Below are 17,291 nucleotides of genomic sequence, written 5' to 3'. Positions count from 1 at the left end.
TGATATGTATTTACACACAGTACTGTAATAATAAAATAGTGTGGGCGAATGAAGTATCACACAGCAACAGACTGTAAATCTCACTGGAAGAGTCAGGGAAAGTTTCCTAAGAGACATAAAACATGAGTTTCAAAGAAGGCTTGAGATTTCAAGTAGATGGAAGTAGTCCCGGATTCCTGAGCTTCTCAGCTCAGTTTCTGGGGCCAGGATGGTTGCTCTAGCTCACACTGCTCGGCCATCTTCTGTCTAAGCATTCTTGCCACCTTGCTTCCCGGCTTCCCAGAATCCGTGTTCCTCTTTTAGAGTTCCTCTTGCTTCCTAACTCTCTGGCCTGACTGAAGCCAACAAGCCAAAGAATTACTGAGCTGAATTGTTATCTGCACTGCCCAGGCCAGATGAGTTAGAGGTCTGGCCCTTAGTATTCTGATAAATTTATTATCTGCTTAGAAACCTCCAGACCAGGTCTTCATTTGAGATCACCGTGAGCTCAGGCACATTAACTACTTTGGGTCTGTCCATCTGTCCCCACAGAGAAAGGCAGCAGCAGATTTCCTGGGGGTTAATATCTGCTTCTCTCTTTCCTTTCGTGGGCTTGTTTCCCATACTGGGATAGTATAAATGGCCCAGCTTGTAAGTGATCTCACTTTGTTTTTGAGATAGAGTCTCCCATGATAGTTTAGGCTGCCCTTGAGCTCACAGCAACCATCCCGTCTCAGTCTCCCCAGCACTGGGCTACAGGTCCAAGCCACCATACCAGGCAGATAATCTTATTTTGCTGAATATCTAAGCTCAGTCTTTGTGTGCACGTGTTTTAAGTTTGGGATCATGTGAGCTGTCAGGTGTGTAATAAGAAATCTTGCTTTGCTGAATATTTGGTTTGTTTTCATTCTAATAAAGGACTTAATAACTTCCAAATTCATTTCAGTTTTAAGTGTTGCTACTTCAATTTGTTTGGCATAGGATAAAAGACCCTGATTTATTGAGATAAAGCTCCTATCTCAGTGGATTAGATACCATCGATTATCAGTATAGATATGAGACCTACTGTCTTTTTGTTTGAACTTTATAGCCCCTTGAATTTCCCTTCATCATTTCCAGGTCCTGGGGCAGGAGATCCTCCTGCTGTTTCAAATCAGAGGCCTCATGCCACAGTGAATTATATTCATTTGCATAATTCATCAGCAATTTTCTCATTTGATTGTTTTTACCATTATAAAGACAAAATTAAATTTTTTTTGAGACAGTGTTTCTCTGTGTAACAGCCCTGGCTATCCTGGAACTCACTTTGCACCAATTGACTGGCCTCGAACTCACAGCGATCCACCTGCCTCTGTCTCCTGAGTGCTGGGATTAAAGAAGTGCACCCCGGCCACTCAGAACATTAGATGCTCTTTAATCTCCCGGGATATACCAAAAACTGACGCATTGAAACAGTTTACAACCCAATCTTTACTGAGGCACTGATATTGTTGAGTGTTTATTGTACCAAACAGGCTTCGCTTTGACATTCCCACACGTGTGTGTCCCATTCTTCACCCTACTCTCGCCCTGTTGCCCTCTGTACAACCGGCTTTCTCAGTCTTTGTCTATTTGGTTTACTTTCCGTGGGTGTTTTCTTGGAAATATTTTAAACCTAAAAATATGACAATGAAGGTAAATAACCCAAGAAGCAAAACACTGACCACACCTAGTGACATCTCAGTTTAAATTTTTAATACTGACTCTATATTATTTAGTTTCTATATTTTTTTTAGATAGGGTCTTACTGTGTAAGACATTACAGGCTCTCCTGGAACTCTGTAGACCAGGCTGGCCTCAAACTCACAGAGATCCGCCTGCCTTTGCCTCCTGAATGTCAGGATTCTTTAATCTTGGCATGACCCACCATACCTGACTCTACTTATTGGTTTAGATTTATTTTATTTCTTCATGCGCACACATGTGCGTGCACACGTGTGTGTGTGTGTGTGTGTGTGTGTGTGTGTGTGTGTGACAAAAGAGGATGCCACATTCTTGGAGCTGGAGCTAGAGGTGTTTGCAGGCCTCTGGGCTTTTATGTGGGTGCTGGGATCCAAACTCTGGTCTCCCTAATTGCCCAGCAAGCACTCCTAACCACGGAGCAGTCAGGGAGCTGAAGCAAGGGAGCTCGAGTTCAAGACCAGCTCAGCCCACGTAGACTCTATCTCAACAACAGAAAGAAAAAACGAACGAATGGAAAACCAAAGGAAAGATTACATGGGGGGTAAGGGAATAAAATCTGTGCAACAGCAGTGCTCTTTGGGGGAGCTGCATGGGTCAGTGTGACGGAAGTACGTGCAGCAAAGGACTAGGCCAGAACATAAGGTAGGGTGCAGGTGTAGAAGGGCCCTATGATAGGAGTTTGGAGTCCATCTGAAAATTAGGAGAAATACACGCACACATGCATGCATGCGCACACACACATGCCCACAAGCACACCCACACGCATTAATTCTATTATTTATTCATGGATAATTGGAGTGTCTTTGCACATGCTTAGGGGTGCTAGCAGAGACCAGAAGAGGGTGTCAGATCCCCCAAACTGGAATTATGGGTTGTTAAAAGCCATCAGATAGGAATTCTGGAAACCAAACCGGGCTTCTGGAAGAGCAGGTATTGTTCTTGGCCTCTGAGTCATCCCTCAGCTCCCATCGGAAGTTTTAAGCAATATACAATTATTGTGGCTTAGAGACTTTTTTTTGGCGTCAATGAGAGATGGATAGAACAGAGTGGAACCAGGGGCCAAGACAATTTAGCCCAATTTCAGAAATCCAGGTAAAGAAAGACAAAGGCTGATGTGTGGCAGTGAACAGGAGGTACCCGGTTTGGGTCCCCAACTGAGACAACAGAGGCTGCTAGGCCCAGGAGTAGCTTGGCACTTACTTAAATAAAAGCATCCTTTAAAATTTAACGAGGAATTAAAACTCGCCCAAAACAAAAACCTCTTTTTACAAACCAAATAGAAAGACTGACAGAAATGGAAATATTTTCAACACACGGTGTTCAAAAGAGATAGGAAATCCCAGGAGCTTTGGAAAGCCGCTAGGATATAGGCCATGAAGATGGCTGACTGGGTAGAGGGGCTCGCTGTGTGGGCCTGGAGACCTGACTTCAAACTTCGGAGCCCATGGAAAGGTGGAGGGAAGGAACTCCTGGGTCAGGTGCCATGGTTGGGAGGGGCAGAGTTCTGGCTACCTTGGCCTTCCTTAAGTATCACTCTTGTCAGCGTTTCTACATAGTAAGTGTCCTTAAATGCAACACATTTATAACAGAGGCATAAAAAGGCTTGCATACATTATCCAGCTCCATCAAATTCAACCGCTTAGATGGCCCCGCCTCACCTAAAAGTTAATAAACGAATGTCCCAGACTTGCTGGCCATTCCCTCTCTTAATTCTCTTCCTGGCATCCTCTCCCCAGATGCTTTACCATCTTGATTTGATGCTATAACTCCCATGCATGCTCCATGTTTACACAAGTACTTACAATCAATATATAGCACCGTTTTGTATGTTTCTGAAACATACACAGACGTAGTCATACTCCTGTCTAGCCCTGCGTCTTCTGTTTCTCATATTATGCCCAAGTTTCTTCCTTTAAATATTTTCTGATTTCAATCCCCCGTCTATATGTTTATGCATGCCTGAGTGTGTGTACGTATGTGTGCACATGCATACTGTACCGATTCCACAGAGGCAAACAAACAAACAAACAAAAAAAAGGTTTCAGGCCAGGAGCTGCAGGAGCTGGAGCTGTGAGCAGCCTGCTGTGGGCGCTGGGAACCGAACTCGGAAAGAGCAGGAAGCACTCCCAGCTGCTCAGCCCTTTCTCCAGCCCCAGCTCCTTTATTTAGACTGCTCAGCAGTCCTTTTGTGTGAATGATGTATTCATTCTCTTTTGGTGGCTATTTAGGTTTTCTTTTACTCAGACAGTCTTGTCTGTGGAACCAAAGCTTCGGAGTTTCTGCAGAATACATAACTCTTTTTTTTTTTTTTTTTTTATTTTGGTTTTTTGAGACAGGGTTTCTCTGCAGCTTTAGAGCCTGTCCTGGAGCTAGCACTTGTAGACCAGGCTGGTCTCGAACTCACAGAGATCCGCCTGCCTCTGCCTCCCGAGTGCTGGGATTAAAGGCGTGCGCCACCACCGCCCGGCCAGAATACATAACTCTTGATCTAAAATGTGGTCTTCCGTCTTACCAGGGTTAGCCGAATTTTTCACCAGAGCGTTCACACTAGTTCGTTTGCTCCTGGATGGTCTGAGAATTCTTGCTTATCTGTCCATACTCATGCTTTGAAGACAGGCAGGCCTGTGAGTCAGGGACATAGCTCCCAGAGCAGGTAGAGGCAAGAAAACAGGTTTCCCTCAAGCGCCTCTGGAAGGATTGTGGTCCTGTGGTCACTTTAGCTTTGGTCCATTGAAACTGATCTCATTGATGTAAGAAGACGCATGTGTGCTGTTCTAAGCCTTCATATCTATGGTCATTTGCTTCAGCCCTCCATCCCTCAAGCTTGCTTCTGTCAAGTGGGGAAAAGAAAAGCACATACTCTTTCTTTTGTCTGTCTCCTTTTCTTGTTTTATTTTACCAGCTAAGGCTGCTGGTTGAGTGTTGGATAGAAATGGTGATAGCGATAACTTTGCCTTCTTTGTGAAATGAAATGGGGAATTTTTCCTGTTTCGCCATGAAATAAGATAGTCTGTATTGAGGTGGAGAGATGGCTCAGCAGTGAAGACCATGGGTTGTTCTTGAAGAAGGTCTGAGTTCAATTCAAGACATCCACACCAGGCAGCTCACAGTCATCTGTGACTCCAGCTCCTGCAGGGGGCATCTGTCACCTCTGGCCATCAGTGGCACCAACACTGATACACCCACACATACACATAATTATTAAGAAAATATATTTGATGTGTGTGGTGGTTTGAATAGGTATGGCCCCCATGGACTTATGTGTTTGATTGCTGGGCCCATAGGGAGTGGCACTAAATAGGAGGTGTGGCCTTGTTGGAGGAAGTGTGTCACTATGGAGGTGGTCTTTGAGGTCTCATATGCTCAAGCTACACTCACTGATGCTCACAGTCTCCTTCTGCTACCTGTGAATCAAGATGTAGAACTCTCAAATCTTTCTCGAGCATCATGTCTGCCTGCACGCTGCCATGTCCCACCATGATGTTAGTGGACTAAACCTCTGAAACTGTAAGCCAGTCCCAATTAAATGTTTTCCTTTCTTTTTAAGAGTTGCTGTGGTTATGGTGTCTCTTCACGGCAATAAACTCAAACTAAGACAGCTTTGCATTATTGATATTGCATGTTATTATTATTGCATGATATTCATATCCCAAACCAGAACAAAGTTATACTGTAGAAATAATCACATGTGACTTCTGAGGCTGGGTGTAACAAATGTGCTGTTTCTACCTGGCTTTCTTGGCTCATTTGCTCTGAGGAGGCCATGTTGGGAATGTCAATAGGATACTCAAGCACCCTTTTGAAGACACCAGTGCAGCCAGGATGTTCCTGCCAGCAGCCAGAACCAATGTGGAACACCAAATCTAAGTCACCTTGGGGCCAGCCTCAGTCAAGCCTGCAGGTGACTGCAATACTGTCTAGCATTTTTGTCCTGAGTTCATGAGAAACTCACCCTAGACTGCCCTAATTCCCAGCCCATAGAAACTGGGACTGAACACAGATGCTTATCACGGAGTTACTCTGTTAAGTTTCAGACTGGTTTGTCATGCACACCAATGGGCAGCTGGTACAAGGAGATTTGCAGACTGTATCAGATTAAAGACAGTCATGGCTATGTCTAGTCTCATATAATTTTTTTTAATGAATGGGGGGCTAGAGAGATTTCTCAGTGGTTGAAATTACTTGCTGCTTTTGCAGATGACTGGGCTTCAATTCCCAGCACCAATATGAAATTCCACAACCATTGGAAATTCCAGTTCCAGGGGATCTGATGTCCTCTAGAGGCACAAACCTACAAACATAGCATAAAATAATAAATGAAAAAATTAAAATAAAAAGTGAATTGATTTTTTTATTTGCAGTTTACCCATGCAGTGGATTATCTTTAGTATGCAAATGTGCTGAATTATATTGGACTTTTCCAATGAGAAAGCAAGTGTTACTGGGATTAAAAGCAATTATATCATCAGGCCAGTGCTCAAGTCTCTACCCACTGAACCATCTTGCCATCCCTCAACTATCTAAATTTCCTGAGTCTGTTTATCATTCTGCTTTCCTAGTTCCCATTTAAGCCAGTCTGTTGTGTTTGGGTGTTTTTAACATCCACTTATGTGTCAGTCAGCTTTCTGTCATTCTCAAAAAATACTGGCGAGAAACTGCCTTCAAGGGAATGGATTTATTTTGGTCCACGGCTTCAGTGCACTTGCGCACTTGTCTCTTGGCCTCGTGGCTGAGGTGAGGCTGAGTATCATGGCAGAGAGGAAGTAAGAAGCAGAGCCTCTGGGAAGTGGAGGGATGTGGAGGTCATCATGGCAGAGAGGAAGTAAGAAGCAGAGCCCCTGGGAAGTGGAGGTCAATGTGAGATCAGAATGTATCTGACAACACCTTTCCACACTGACCTACCAGCCTCTGCCAGCCTTCTTCTTTTAATTTTAAAAATATTCAAGCCAGGCAGTGGTGACACAAGCCTTTAATCCCAGCCCTCGGGAGGCAGAGGCAGGCGGATCTCTGTGGATTTAAGACCAGCCTGGTCGGTCTACAAGAGCTAGATCCAGGATAGGCTCTAAAGCTACAGAGAAACCCTGTCTCGAAAAACCAAAAAAATTTATTTATTTATTTTGTGTGTATTGATGTTTTGCTGTATGTACATCTGTATACCATGTGTGTGCCTAATGCCTGCAGAGATGGGAAGACATCAGATGCCCTGAGACTAGAGTTGGCTGTGAGCTTCCACACTGGTGCTGGGAATTGAACCTGAGTCTTCTGGAAAAGCAGTCAGTGTATTAACCCCTGAGCCATTTCCCCAACTTATTCTTTAAAAAAAAAAAAAAGGTGTGTGTGTGTGTGTGTGTGTGTGTGTGTGAAGGCCAGAGGAATTTCCTGGAGCTGGAATCACAGATGGTTGTGAGCAGCCTAAAGTAGGTGCTGGAAACTGAACTCAGGTCCTCTTGAAGAGCAGTAAGTGCTCTTAACTGCTGAACCCTCCCTCCAGCCTTTAGCTTTTAATTACATTTATTTGTTTATTGAGGAAGTGTGTCACAGCACACATGTGTGGAGGTCAAAAGACCTCCTGTGGGAGTTAATTCTCTTTTTACATCTCATGGAGCCTAGAAATACACTTCAGGTTGTCACGTTCAGTGGCAAGTGTCTTTACCTGCTGAGCCATCTATAGCCCAAAGCCTGGTTTTAAACTCAATGTCCCTGCTGTGGGATAATGCTCTTGTATCCTGTAAAGATTTGTCACTTGTACTGGTTTAATAAAACACTGGTTGGCCAGTATCCAGGCAGAAGTATAGGTGGGGTGACCAGACTAGAAGAATTCTGGGAAGAGGAAAGGCTCAGTCTGTAGTCACCACCCAGACACAGAGGAAACAAGATGAGAATGTCTCACTGAATAAGGTGCAAGTCATGTGGTTAAACATAGATAAGAATCATGGGTTAATTTAAGTTGTAAGAGCTAGTTAATAAGTCTGAGCTAATAGACCAACCAGTTTATAATTAATATAACCTTCTGTATGTTTAGTTGGGACTGAACAGCTGCAGGACCAGGCAGGACAGAAACTTCTGTCTGCATTTCCTCTCTTTACATTACTCTTCAGAGTACTCATTTAACTATGCGTTAATCTTATAGTGTTCATTATTTCTTTATCATCTCATTGGCTTCATAAGAAAATGTAAATATTTTATCCAGCATTTCCAGATGTTCTCAATGGGAGAGCTGTAGGTTAGTGTTTTGCCATGTGCTGGAAATGATAGTCAGGTCAGTCTTCTTGAATATATTATTGCATTTCTGATCTTCTATGCTATACACTTTCATGTTTGTAATTATTTTGCTTTTAAGGATTTACTTATTTTTGTATTTTTATGTACAGAGTGTTTTGCCTGCATTGGTGTATGTGTATACAGAGACCTGGGAGGCCAGAAGAGTGCATCAGAGCCTCTGGAACTGGAGTTACAGACAGTTGTTAGCCACTATGTAGGTGCTGGGAACTGAACCAGGGTCCTCTGGAAGAGCAGCCAGTGCTCTTAACCACTGATCCACCCCTCCAGTTCCACATATGTACTTTGCTTTTAAAAATAGATTTTATTTTTAGGACAGATTTAGGTTTATAGAAGACATACAGAGGTAATATGGAGTTCTCACAGGCCCTACATTCACTCAACCCTATGGCCAACATTTTAGGTTAATATGGTGCATCTAACCAGTCAATAATAGTTATTATCAGCTGAAGTCTACGATATACTCCTATTCACCCGTAAATAATGGTGCAATATTATCAGCTGAAGTCTACGATATACTCCTATTTACTTAGCTTTAGTTTAAATGTCTTTTTTCTGTTGTAGGATCCATCCAGCTTATCGCATAACATTGAATGGGAATGCCTCCTTATGGTCCTTTTGGCTCTGGTAGCTCCTCAGACTTTCCTTGGTTTTGATGACTGTGGCAGTTCCCAGAAGTACTGTTCAATATTGTGTCTCATGTCCTTCAGTTGGCAATTTCCTGATGTCTGTCATGTGATAAAAAAAATTGTTTGCCAACCTGAGGGAGAGGGAGGAGGGGAAAGAGGAAGAGAGAGAGAGAGAGAGAGAGAGAGAGAGAGAGAGAGAGAGAGAGAGAGAGAGAGAGAGAGGAGGGAGAGAGGGAGAGAGAGAGAGAGAGAGAGAGAGAGAAACCCAAACTTATAAACTTAGTGATGATAAAAAAAAAAAGGGGGATGCTACAATCAATTCTAAAAAACCCAAAGGATCATTAGGGAATATTTTGAAAGCAGAAAAAAAAACATTTAAAAGAAATGGATAAACTAGACACATACGACCTACAGAATGTAAGTCAGGAGGATTGAATGATGAAAACGAGGGAAGTGTAAAGCAGTCTCCTAAAAAAAGAAAGCCCAGGACCAAATGGACTCGTGGTCTGTTTCTGCCAGAATCTCTTGTCATAAAATAGAAAGGATGCTACCAAACTCCAGAGCCAAGGAGGAAGGAAGAAGATAGAAGCCATCGGCCCAGCAGCAGATGCCAGCAGACTACAAACTCGGCAATGCTGTCGACTTTTGGTCGCATATGGCTTTCCTTGGGATTTCTTTTTCTTTTCTTTTCTTTCTCTCTTTCTCTCTCTCTTTCTTTCTTTCTTTCTTTCTTTCTTTCTTTTTTGTCTTATTGGTCTTTTGCTTATATATTATGGTTTTTGAATTTTTGTTTCATTTTCTTGTTTCTTTGTTTTTTGGGGGTGTGTTTGCGTGTGTGGAGGGAGAGAGTTTCCTGTGGATTCTGGGGGGGGTTGTTTTATCTTAATTGTGTGTTTGTGGTTTTGGTTTGTTTGATTTTATTTTGTTTGTTTACCTCTTGGATTGTTTTCTAAGGAGAGAAAGAAAGGGTGTGGAGCTGGGTAAGTGGGGAGGGTGGGAAGATCTGGGAGGAGCTGGGGGAGGGGTAAGTGTGACGAAAATGCATCATGTGGAAATTTTTTTTTCAATAAAAAGTGCAATGGGCTGGAGAGATGGCTCAGAGGTTAAGAGCACTGACTGCTCTTCCAGAGGTCCTGAGTTCAATTCCCAGCAACCACATGGTGGCTCACAACCATCTATAATGAGATCTGGTGCCCTCTTCAGGGGTGCAGGTACACATGCAGGCAGAGTATTGTATTCATAATAATAAATAAATAAATCTTTAAAAAAAATGCAAAAAGTATTTTAACAACACTAAAATGATAAATAAGCTACTCCTTCAATCTGAAAAAATAAATTATTATGCATGTATACATGCGTACATGTATATACATGTATACATACATACATATCTGCTTACAGCCAGCATTATATTAAATGGGAAAAGCAGAAAAGCATTTCGTCTAGAATCAGGAACCACAGACTGTTTCCTGCCATCTCTATTCCCAATAGAATGCTTGAAGTCTTGGCTAGAGTTAGCTAGGAAGACAAGATGAGAAATTAAAAGGGATACGAACAGGAAGGGAAAGGCAGACGGCATGATACTCTACTTGACGGACCCTAAAGGCTCCACCACAAAACTTTAATTTGGTGAACACATTCAGCAAATAGCAGGGTAAAGAAATCAACATACAAAAATCAGCAACTTTCCAGTAAAACACTTAGCAAGGAAGAATTCGGGGGAAAACCTCACAAAAGGGTGATAACAATATCCAGATTTTTTTTTAAAAAAATGCAATCTGCAAATAAACATAATCAAGAAAGTAAACTATCTCTACATTAAGATGCTAAAAATAAGAAACCAAGGAAGACACCGTGAGATAGAAAGCCCTCCCGTTATCGTGGCTTGGCAGAATGAACACTGTAAAACTGACTACATTGCAGAGAGTGACCTATAGATCCAAAGCGATCCCCACAAAATCCCAATGACATTTTTCACAGAAGTAACAAAAACAATCCTAAGACTAAAAGCCGTCCTAAGCAGAAAGACCAATGCTGTATGTATCACAATACTTGATCGCAAACTATACTACAAAACCACAGCAACACCACCAGCAAAAGCAAGGTATTGGCACAAAAATGGGCAGGTAGGCCTGTTGGGGAATATGATTTTAAGGTGTGTTGCTTTTGTTTATGCTGCATTTGTTTAACTCTGTGAAGCTGTGGTTCTTTGCCTGTCAAAAACACCTGATGGGCCTAATAAAGAGCTGAACAGCCAATAGCGAGGCAGGAGCAAGGACAGGCAGGGCTGGCAGGCAGAGAGGATAAATAGAAGGAGAAAACGAGGAAGAGGAGGAGCAAGATAGGAGAGGCAGAGGAGGACTTCAGGGGCCAGCCACCCAGCCACCCAGCCAGCCATGGAGTAAGAATAAAAATAAGATTCACAAAAGTAAGAAAAGAAAAAGTACAGAGGCAAAAGATAGTCGGTACAATTTAGATTAAGGAAAGCTGGCAAGAAATAAGACAAGCTAAGGCCAAGCATTCATAATTAAAAATAAGCCTCCATGTGTGCTTTATTTGGGAGCTGGGTGGTGCCCCTCCCCAAAGCCAAAAGAGTAAAACATCAAACAACATAGACCAATGGGATCAGAGAGAGGGCCCAGGAACAAGCCATACAGCTGTGACTGGTCCGTCTTTGACAAAAGTGTCAAAATTACACACGTGAGCAAAGACAGTCTCTGTAATAAACGGTACTGAAAACTGAGTAGGTGTGTGTGAATCAGTTCAAAGTGGATCAAAGGCCTAGATCTCTGAAATTTCTGGAGAGAATGCTTCCCGAGACGCCGGCGAGGACTGTTTGAAGTGTTTGGAGTTCACAGGAATAGCAGTAAACAATGGCAGATCCCTTTGCATAAGATAGACAAGCTTCTGCGTAGCCGTGGAAACAACCAGCAGCGGAGAGGCAGCCTGCAGAATAGGAAAATATATCTGCCAGCTGTACGTCTAACAGGGCATCAGTATCTGCATGGGGCATGGTAAGAAGGTATAATGACGCACATGCATAAAAATGACAGTGAAATCTATTTCTTTGTTAACGAAAAATTAAGAAAATAGAAAAGTCGATAGGAGAAAATAAGAATAAAAGCTACAACTATGGAGATTCCTGGATTTAGAGACAGAATTTTCACTGCGGTGTTTGAGATGTACTGCGCAGAGGCTGGAGACACGGCTGGGAGGTTAAAAGCACTTGCTGCTCCTGCAGAGGACCCAGGTTTGATTCCCAGTGCCCACTTGTCGGCTCTCGCCTTCCACCCTGTTGAAGCAGGGTCTCTTTCTGGCTTCTGCTGCTGTCAGGTTTACTCCAGGCTGCTTGGTCTGTAAAGCCTCCGGGCCAGTAGTTCTCAACCTGTGGGTCGTGACCCCCACTGAGTCAAATATCAGGTATTTACATTATGCATCATAACAGTAGCCAAATTACAGTTATGAAGGAGCGACCACAATAGTTTTATGCTTGGGGATCACAACACGAGGAACTGTATTAAAGGGTGACAGCACTAGGAAGGTTAAGAACCACTGTCTCTGTCTCCCATCTCCTCACAGGATGTTGGGATTACAGATGTGTGCTTCTGCATTGGGTTGTCCCTTTTCCATTTTGCTTTTAATGTAGGCTCCCGGGACTGAACTCCTGTCCTCAGGCCTGTGTGGCTAAAGCCCTTGCTCACCGAGCCATCCTCTTACTATTATTTGTTTTGGCCTCTAGACCACTGAAAATTCAAATTTCAGACCTGTCCCTATATAACCTGTTTGTTGTTGTTGTTTGTTGGAGGAGGGCTGTTTGTTCGTCCCGGCCTCCCAGAACCAAAATAATCAGACAAAAAACATATTATTCAAATCACTGCTTGACCCATTAGCTCTAGCTTCTTACTGGCTAACTCTTACATCTTATTTAACCCATCTCCATTAATCTGCATCACCACGAGGTCGTGGCCTAACAGCAAAGTTTCAGCACTTCTAATTTCATCAGTGGCTCCATGGCTCCTTGACTCAGCCCTCTTCCCCCACCCCGCATACAGCCTAGCTATCTTCCCCCCAGTTCTGTTCTGCCCTTGTCATAGGCTCAAAGAGTTCTTTATTCATTAACCAATAAAAGCAACACACAGACAGAAGGACCTCCCACATCAATTGTTGTTGTTATTATTTTTGTTGTTGTTATTTTGTTCTCAAGACAGGGTTCCTGTAGCCCTGGCTGTCCTAGAAATCCCTCTGTAGATCAGGCTGGCCTTAAACTCGGAGATCCCCTGCCTCTGCCTCCCGAGTGCTGGGGTGAAAGATGACTGTCCTCACGGTCCAGTCCTCTAACCTGTTTTTAATGGAGTGGTCAAAACACAGGTAGAAAATTATAGGATCTGCATCCTTCAGTACTTTCAAATCTTTTGCTTTATTGAACCTGCTGACTCTTGAGAATATCCAAGTATGCTCACAAAGATTAATACCCATGGACAAAGACGAAGAATGGGATAAGGTTCTGGCATGGTGGTGACGTCTTTCATCCCAGCATTGGGAGGCAGAAACAGGCAGATCTCTGTGAGTTCCAGGCCAGCCTGGTTCCAGGGCAATCAAGAACTCACTACTACATAGTGAGAACAAAAAAATAAATAAAAAGGTGTTATTTAAAAAAAAAACAACTGCTCTCTAAGATGGGTACTCAGGAGTGGAGTCTTTTTCACATGGCCATTATTTCAGGCAGGATATCTGCATGACTGCTGGACTTCACAGAGAACTTTGACAAAGAATGGGCAGGAGCAGCAATGCTAGGATCCTGAGAGCGGCACCTGGTGCTGTGAAGGCTAAGGTTTTTGCTGACTGCAAAGGGTAACTTGATAGCTTCACTGTCAGAAAAACAGCATCTTCCCTAGAGATGTCAAAGGAGAAAACAGGCTGCTTTCCATCAACATTGCTCAAATGTAGTCCACTCATTCACTCAGCGTGTGCCATGGGTGCCCATGACATGCCAGGTGATGTCTGGGTGCTAGGGAGTCAGCAGCGATGAGCAAAAACCCTTGTTGCCATGGAACTGGTGACGTCATGGAGAGGTGGAAAATGAGCCAATGGCAAAGGATTTCGTATGATGCACAGTATGAAGAAAAGATGCTTAACAACGAGTTAACCAAAGCCCTTCTGTAGATGTGTCAAATGGGCTTCCCGGCTGATAGCCAAGGTGAGAAACAGGAAGAACCATCAGGAAGTAGACTTAGGGAAGAGATGCCACGGAGAGCAACAAAAGTACAGAGAGTTAGGCAGGTCCGGAGGCGGGCGTAAGGAAAAGGTCTGTATGTGAAGCACAGTAACAAGAGAAGTTAAGAACCTTCTGGAGGCTTAGGTCTTGTTTTAAGAGCACTTGGAAGCATCAGGAGGTTTTTAAGCAGGGAGGTGTGATGCCATGGCTTGTATTCAGACACATGTGCTCTGACTGGATTGCTCTGCAAAGAAGGGATTAAAGGAGTCATGAGACAGGAGCAGGGAGGACCACGCAGCAGGCTCTACAGTGGTCCAGGAGCAGGGAGGACGCTCTGCTCTTGTTCAGGTGAAAGACAAGGGTGATTTTGCCAATGGCAGAAGCAACAGACAGGAAAAGGAATTGATGTTTCTATTATTTTTTTTTTAAATTAAAGCAATCAGATGTGTGAGAACTTTGTTTTGCTGTTATTGTTGTTTGTTTGAGACAGGGTCTCTCTATTTAGTCCTGACTGTCCCGGCACTTGGTATGTAGTCCAGGCTGGCTTCAGACACAGAGCTTTCCCCTGCTTCTGCCTCGTGAGTGCTGGGATTTAAGGGGCTCCCAACCAGGTCAGACTTTTGTGAGAGCCATTTGTATCAATGCTTTCCGAATGGTGTGTGTCCGTCATCTGAGGCTTAGAAGGCCGTTCTTAGAAACGAGAGCCCCAGCCAAGGCAGTGTCGTTGTGGTGTTTGGGAAAGTCTTGATGGGGATGTTTTATGCTTCTTACATCAGCAATAGCACTTCATTTTGGTCACATCCTTGAAATCACCCCATGCCTATCGGAAATAGGGTCAGAAGGCTGAGTTAGGGCATGTCAACAGAAGGTTGTGTGCCAGGCTGGTGCATCACTCCGAGTTTGTCTTTGTGGTATTTGGCATCAAAACCTGGGCCTTGTGCAAGCTAAGCAAGTACTCTACCACCAAGCTATCTGCTGCCCTCTTCTGGCCTCTGTGGACACAAGGCATCCATTTGGTGCATATGCATCCACGTAGGCAAAACACAGACAGAAAATAAAAATAAATCTTTAATAATAATACTCTTAAGGTACTCTGCATGAGTACATGTGCACCATGCTTATACTGGAGCTACAGGGAGTTGTGAGCCACTCTGTGGTACTGGGAACAGAACCCAGGTCCTCTGGAAGAGCAGAAAGTGCTTTTAAGCCCCTTGAGAAACAGTCATGCCATGTAGCCAAGGCTGGCCTTGAAGGACTGTAGGCTAGGTTTGTGTTGAACTTTTGCTCCTCCTGCCTCAGGCTTCTGAGTGCTAAGATTACGGGCAAATCACCATGCCCAGCTTCAATGAAAGTGTTTATAAACAAAGGAAAGTCATGATAAAAAAGCATTTATAGACAAAGTTAACTAGAGTTGGGGAGTGTGGATGGATTTTTCTTTGGGCTGCCAGCTCACAAAAAACAACACAGAGACTTATTATTAATCATGAAAGCTTGGCCTTAGCTTAGGCTTGTTTCTAACTAGCGCTTGTAACTTAAATTAACCCATATTTTTTTAACCTACGTTCTTTCATGAGCTCGTTACTTCATCTCCATTTTGCCCGTCCTGCTTCCTCTGCATCTGACTGCTGATTCGTTCTTTCCTCCTCCCTGCACTCTCTCTGTTCCCAGAAGTCCTGTCTATACCTCCTGCCTAGCTATTGGCCATTTAGCCTTTTATTAAACCAATCACAATGACACATCTTCACAAAGAGTACAGGAATATTCCACCCTTGGTTTTATCCCTGCTATACTTCCCCCCCGCCCCGCCCAAGTTAATAAAACAGACTGGAGAGAGAGCCCCTGCGTCAGGGACATCACTGAGAAGACCCTAGCATCAGACAGAGGAGGAGTAATAACGATCTAGATTAGAAGGGCGTTGCCAGAATCAGGCAGGGAGCAACGGGATAAACAGTATTCCAGAGGCTGAGGAAACCCACAGAACCAGTGAGTGTCAGTTTGTGGGATGGAAGTGCTCAGATAGACACTGAGACGCTGACTCGGAATGACAGGCTCCATCGCGAGGGAGTAAGATACTGAAAAAAAGTTGTTCTGGAGGTCAAATAAGTGGGATCGAACTGTTTCACAGCTCTGTGGGTTTATGGTACTTAAAGCGGCCAAGGCTATAAACGGTATGTTATATTCCTACTGAAAGCAAAGAAAGTAGAAGCAGGACGACGAACTGGGTGGTCACAGCAGTCTGCTCAGTTGGCCATCAGCAGGCTGGAGGGAAGGAGACCATAGCTGTGACTTGTCTGGCATGTCAAGGAAATAAGTGGCGACCATTGGGCTTCAGTCCTGCTTTGGGGGAAGTGTGATGCCTAGTGACCATATGAGTTTGTCCAAGAGCCAGCTCTTGCAGACAGACCTAGAGAGATAAGAATGGGTAAATCAACTGGTACTGCCCACCTGCCTTGATTCTCGGGAGCATGGACACTTCCTTGCTTTCTTTTCTTCACTGGGTGTTGGTGTTGAGACTAAGCAGCTGTCCTTAAAGCAGAGCATAAAAAAACCATGTGCATAGTGGGTTCAGGTCACAGGGGTGGGGACATCGCAGAGATAGGGCATCGCAAGAGCAGTAAGGCTGTCCCTCTGCTGGGAAGAGCTAACACTGGACACCACAGGCAGCCAGGGTGTTCAGAACAGCCGGGATCACATTTGAGGCTTACTGCAGCCTCTGAGGCAGGTGACTGTCTCCTGTTGCAGTCGGGATTAGGAAATGTTAGGAGGCATTTAAAATCATCCACAGGTAACCAACTGTTAAGTCAGGACTCAAACCCAGGTCTGAATGATGCTGAGGGCAGCCAGGCCCTGTCCTGTTTCCCTCCCTAGGAAGCCCCCGCACACAGGGGGAGGGGGGCGGTGCGGCTGGTTCTTGTAATCAGGGACGTGGTGGGTCACTGCACTAAATGGGCTGCAGGAAACTGAACAGGTTTACTCAGCAAGCAGATCCCTAGGGATACGGTGGGGCGTCCTCCACAGCTGTGCGCCAGTCTGCTGGAGAGCGCCTGCGCATGGGCCCTGTGGGCAGAAAACCAGCTAGCCTTCTTCTTCAACCTCCCCCTTCTCTTACCTTTCTGTCATCCCTCTCTTTATTTTTGGTTACTACAGTCTTGAAGTTTTTCCTGCCCCTTGAGAGCAGGACAGTGACATTTGGAACAGCAGCGCCTCACAGTGGAAAGGAGCAAACACTACAGCGCTACGCCCACCGCCGGAGGGCTCTTTAGTAGAGCCCGGGACTGCAGTTGCCCGTCCTTCCTGCAGGGAGCAGCACGCCCCTACGTATTTAGGCAGGGCTATTTACGTGGGGCTTTCAAGGGAAATGCCTGGAGAGGATGTGAGGTTGAAGATGTGTGCTAGGTCTGAAACCGCAATCCTTCACGTTGTGAAACTAGAATAAACTTGGAAGAGACCACGTGCAGCGGCACGAA

The sequence above is a fragment of the Arvicola amphibius genome, chromosome 1, assembly GCF_903992535.2.
Source record: "Arvicola amphibius chromosome 1, mArvAmp1.2, whole genome shotgun sequence".
NCBI classification, from domain to species: Eukaryota; Metazoa; Chordata; class Mammalia; order Rodentia; family Cricetidae; genus Arvicola; species Arvicola amphibius.
The sequence above is the reverse complement of the archived record's forward strand: the minus strand, read 5'-3'. Positions refer to the sequence as shown.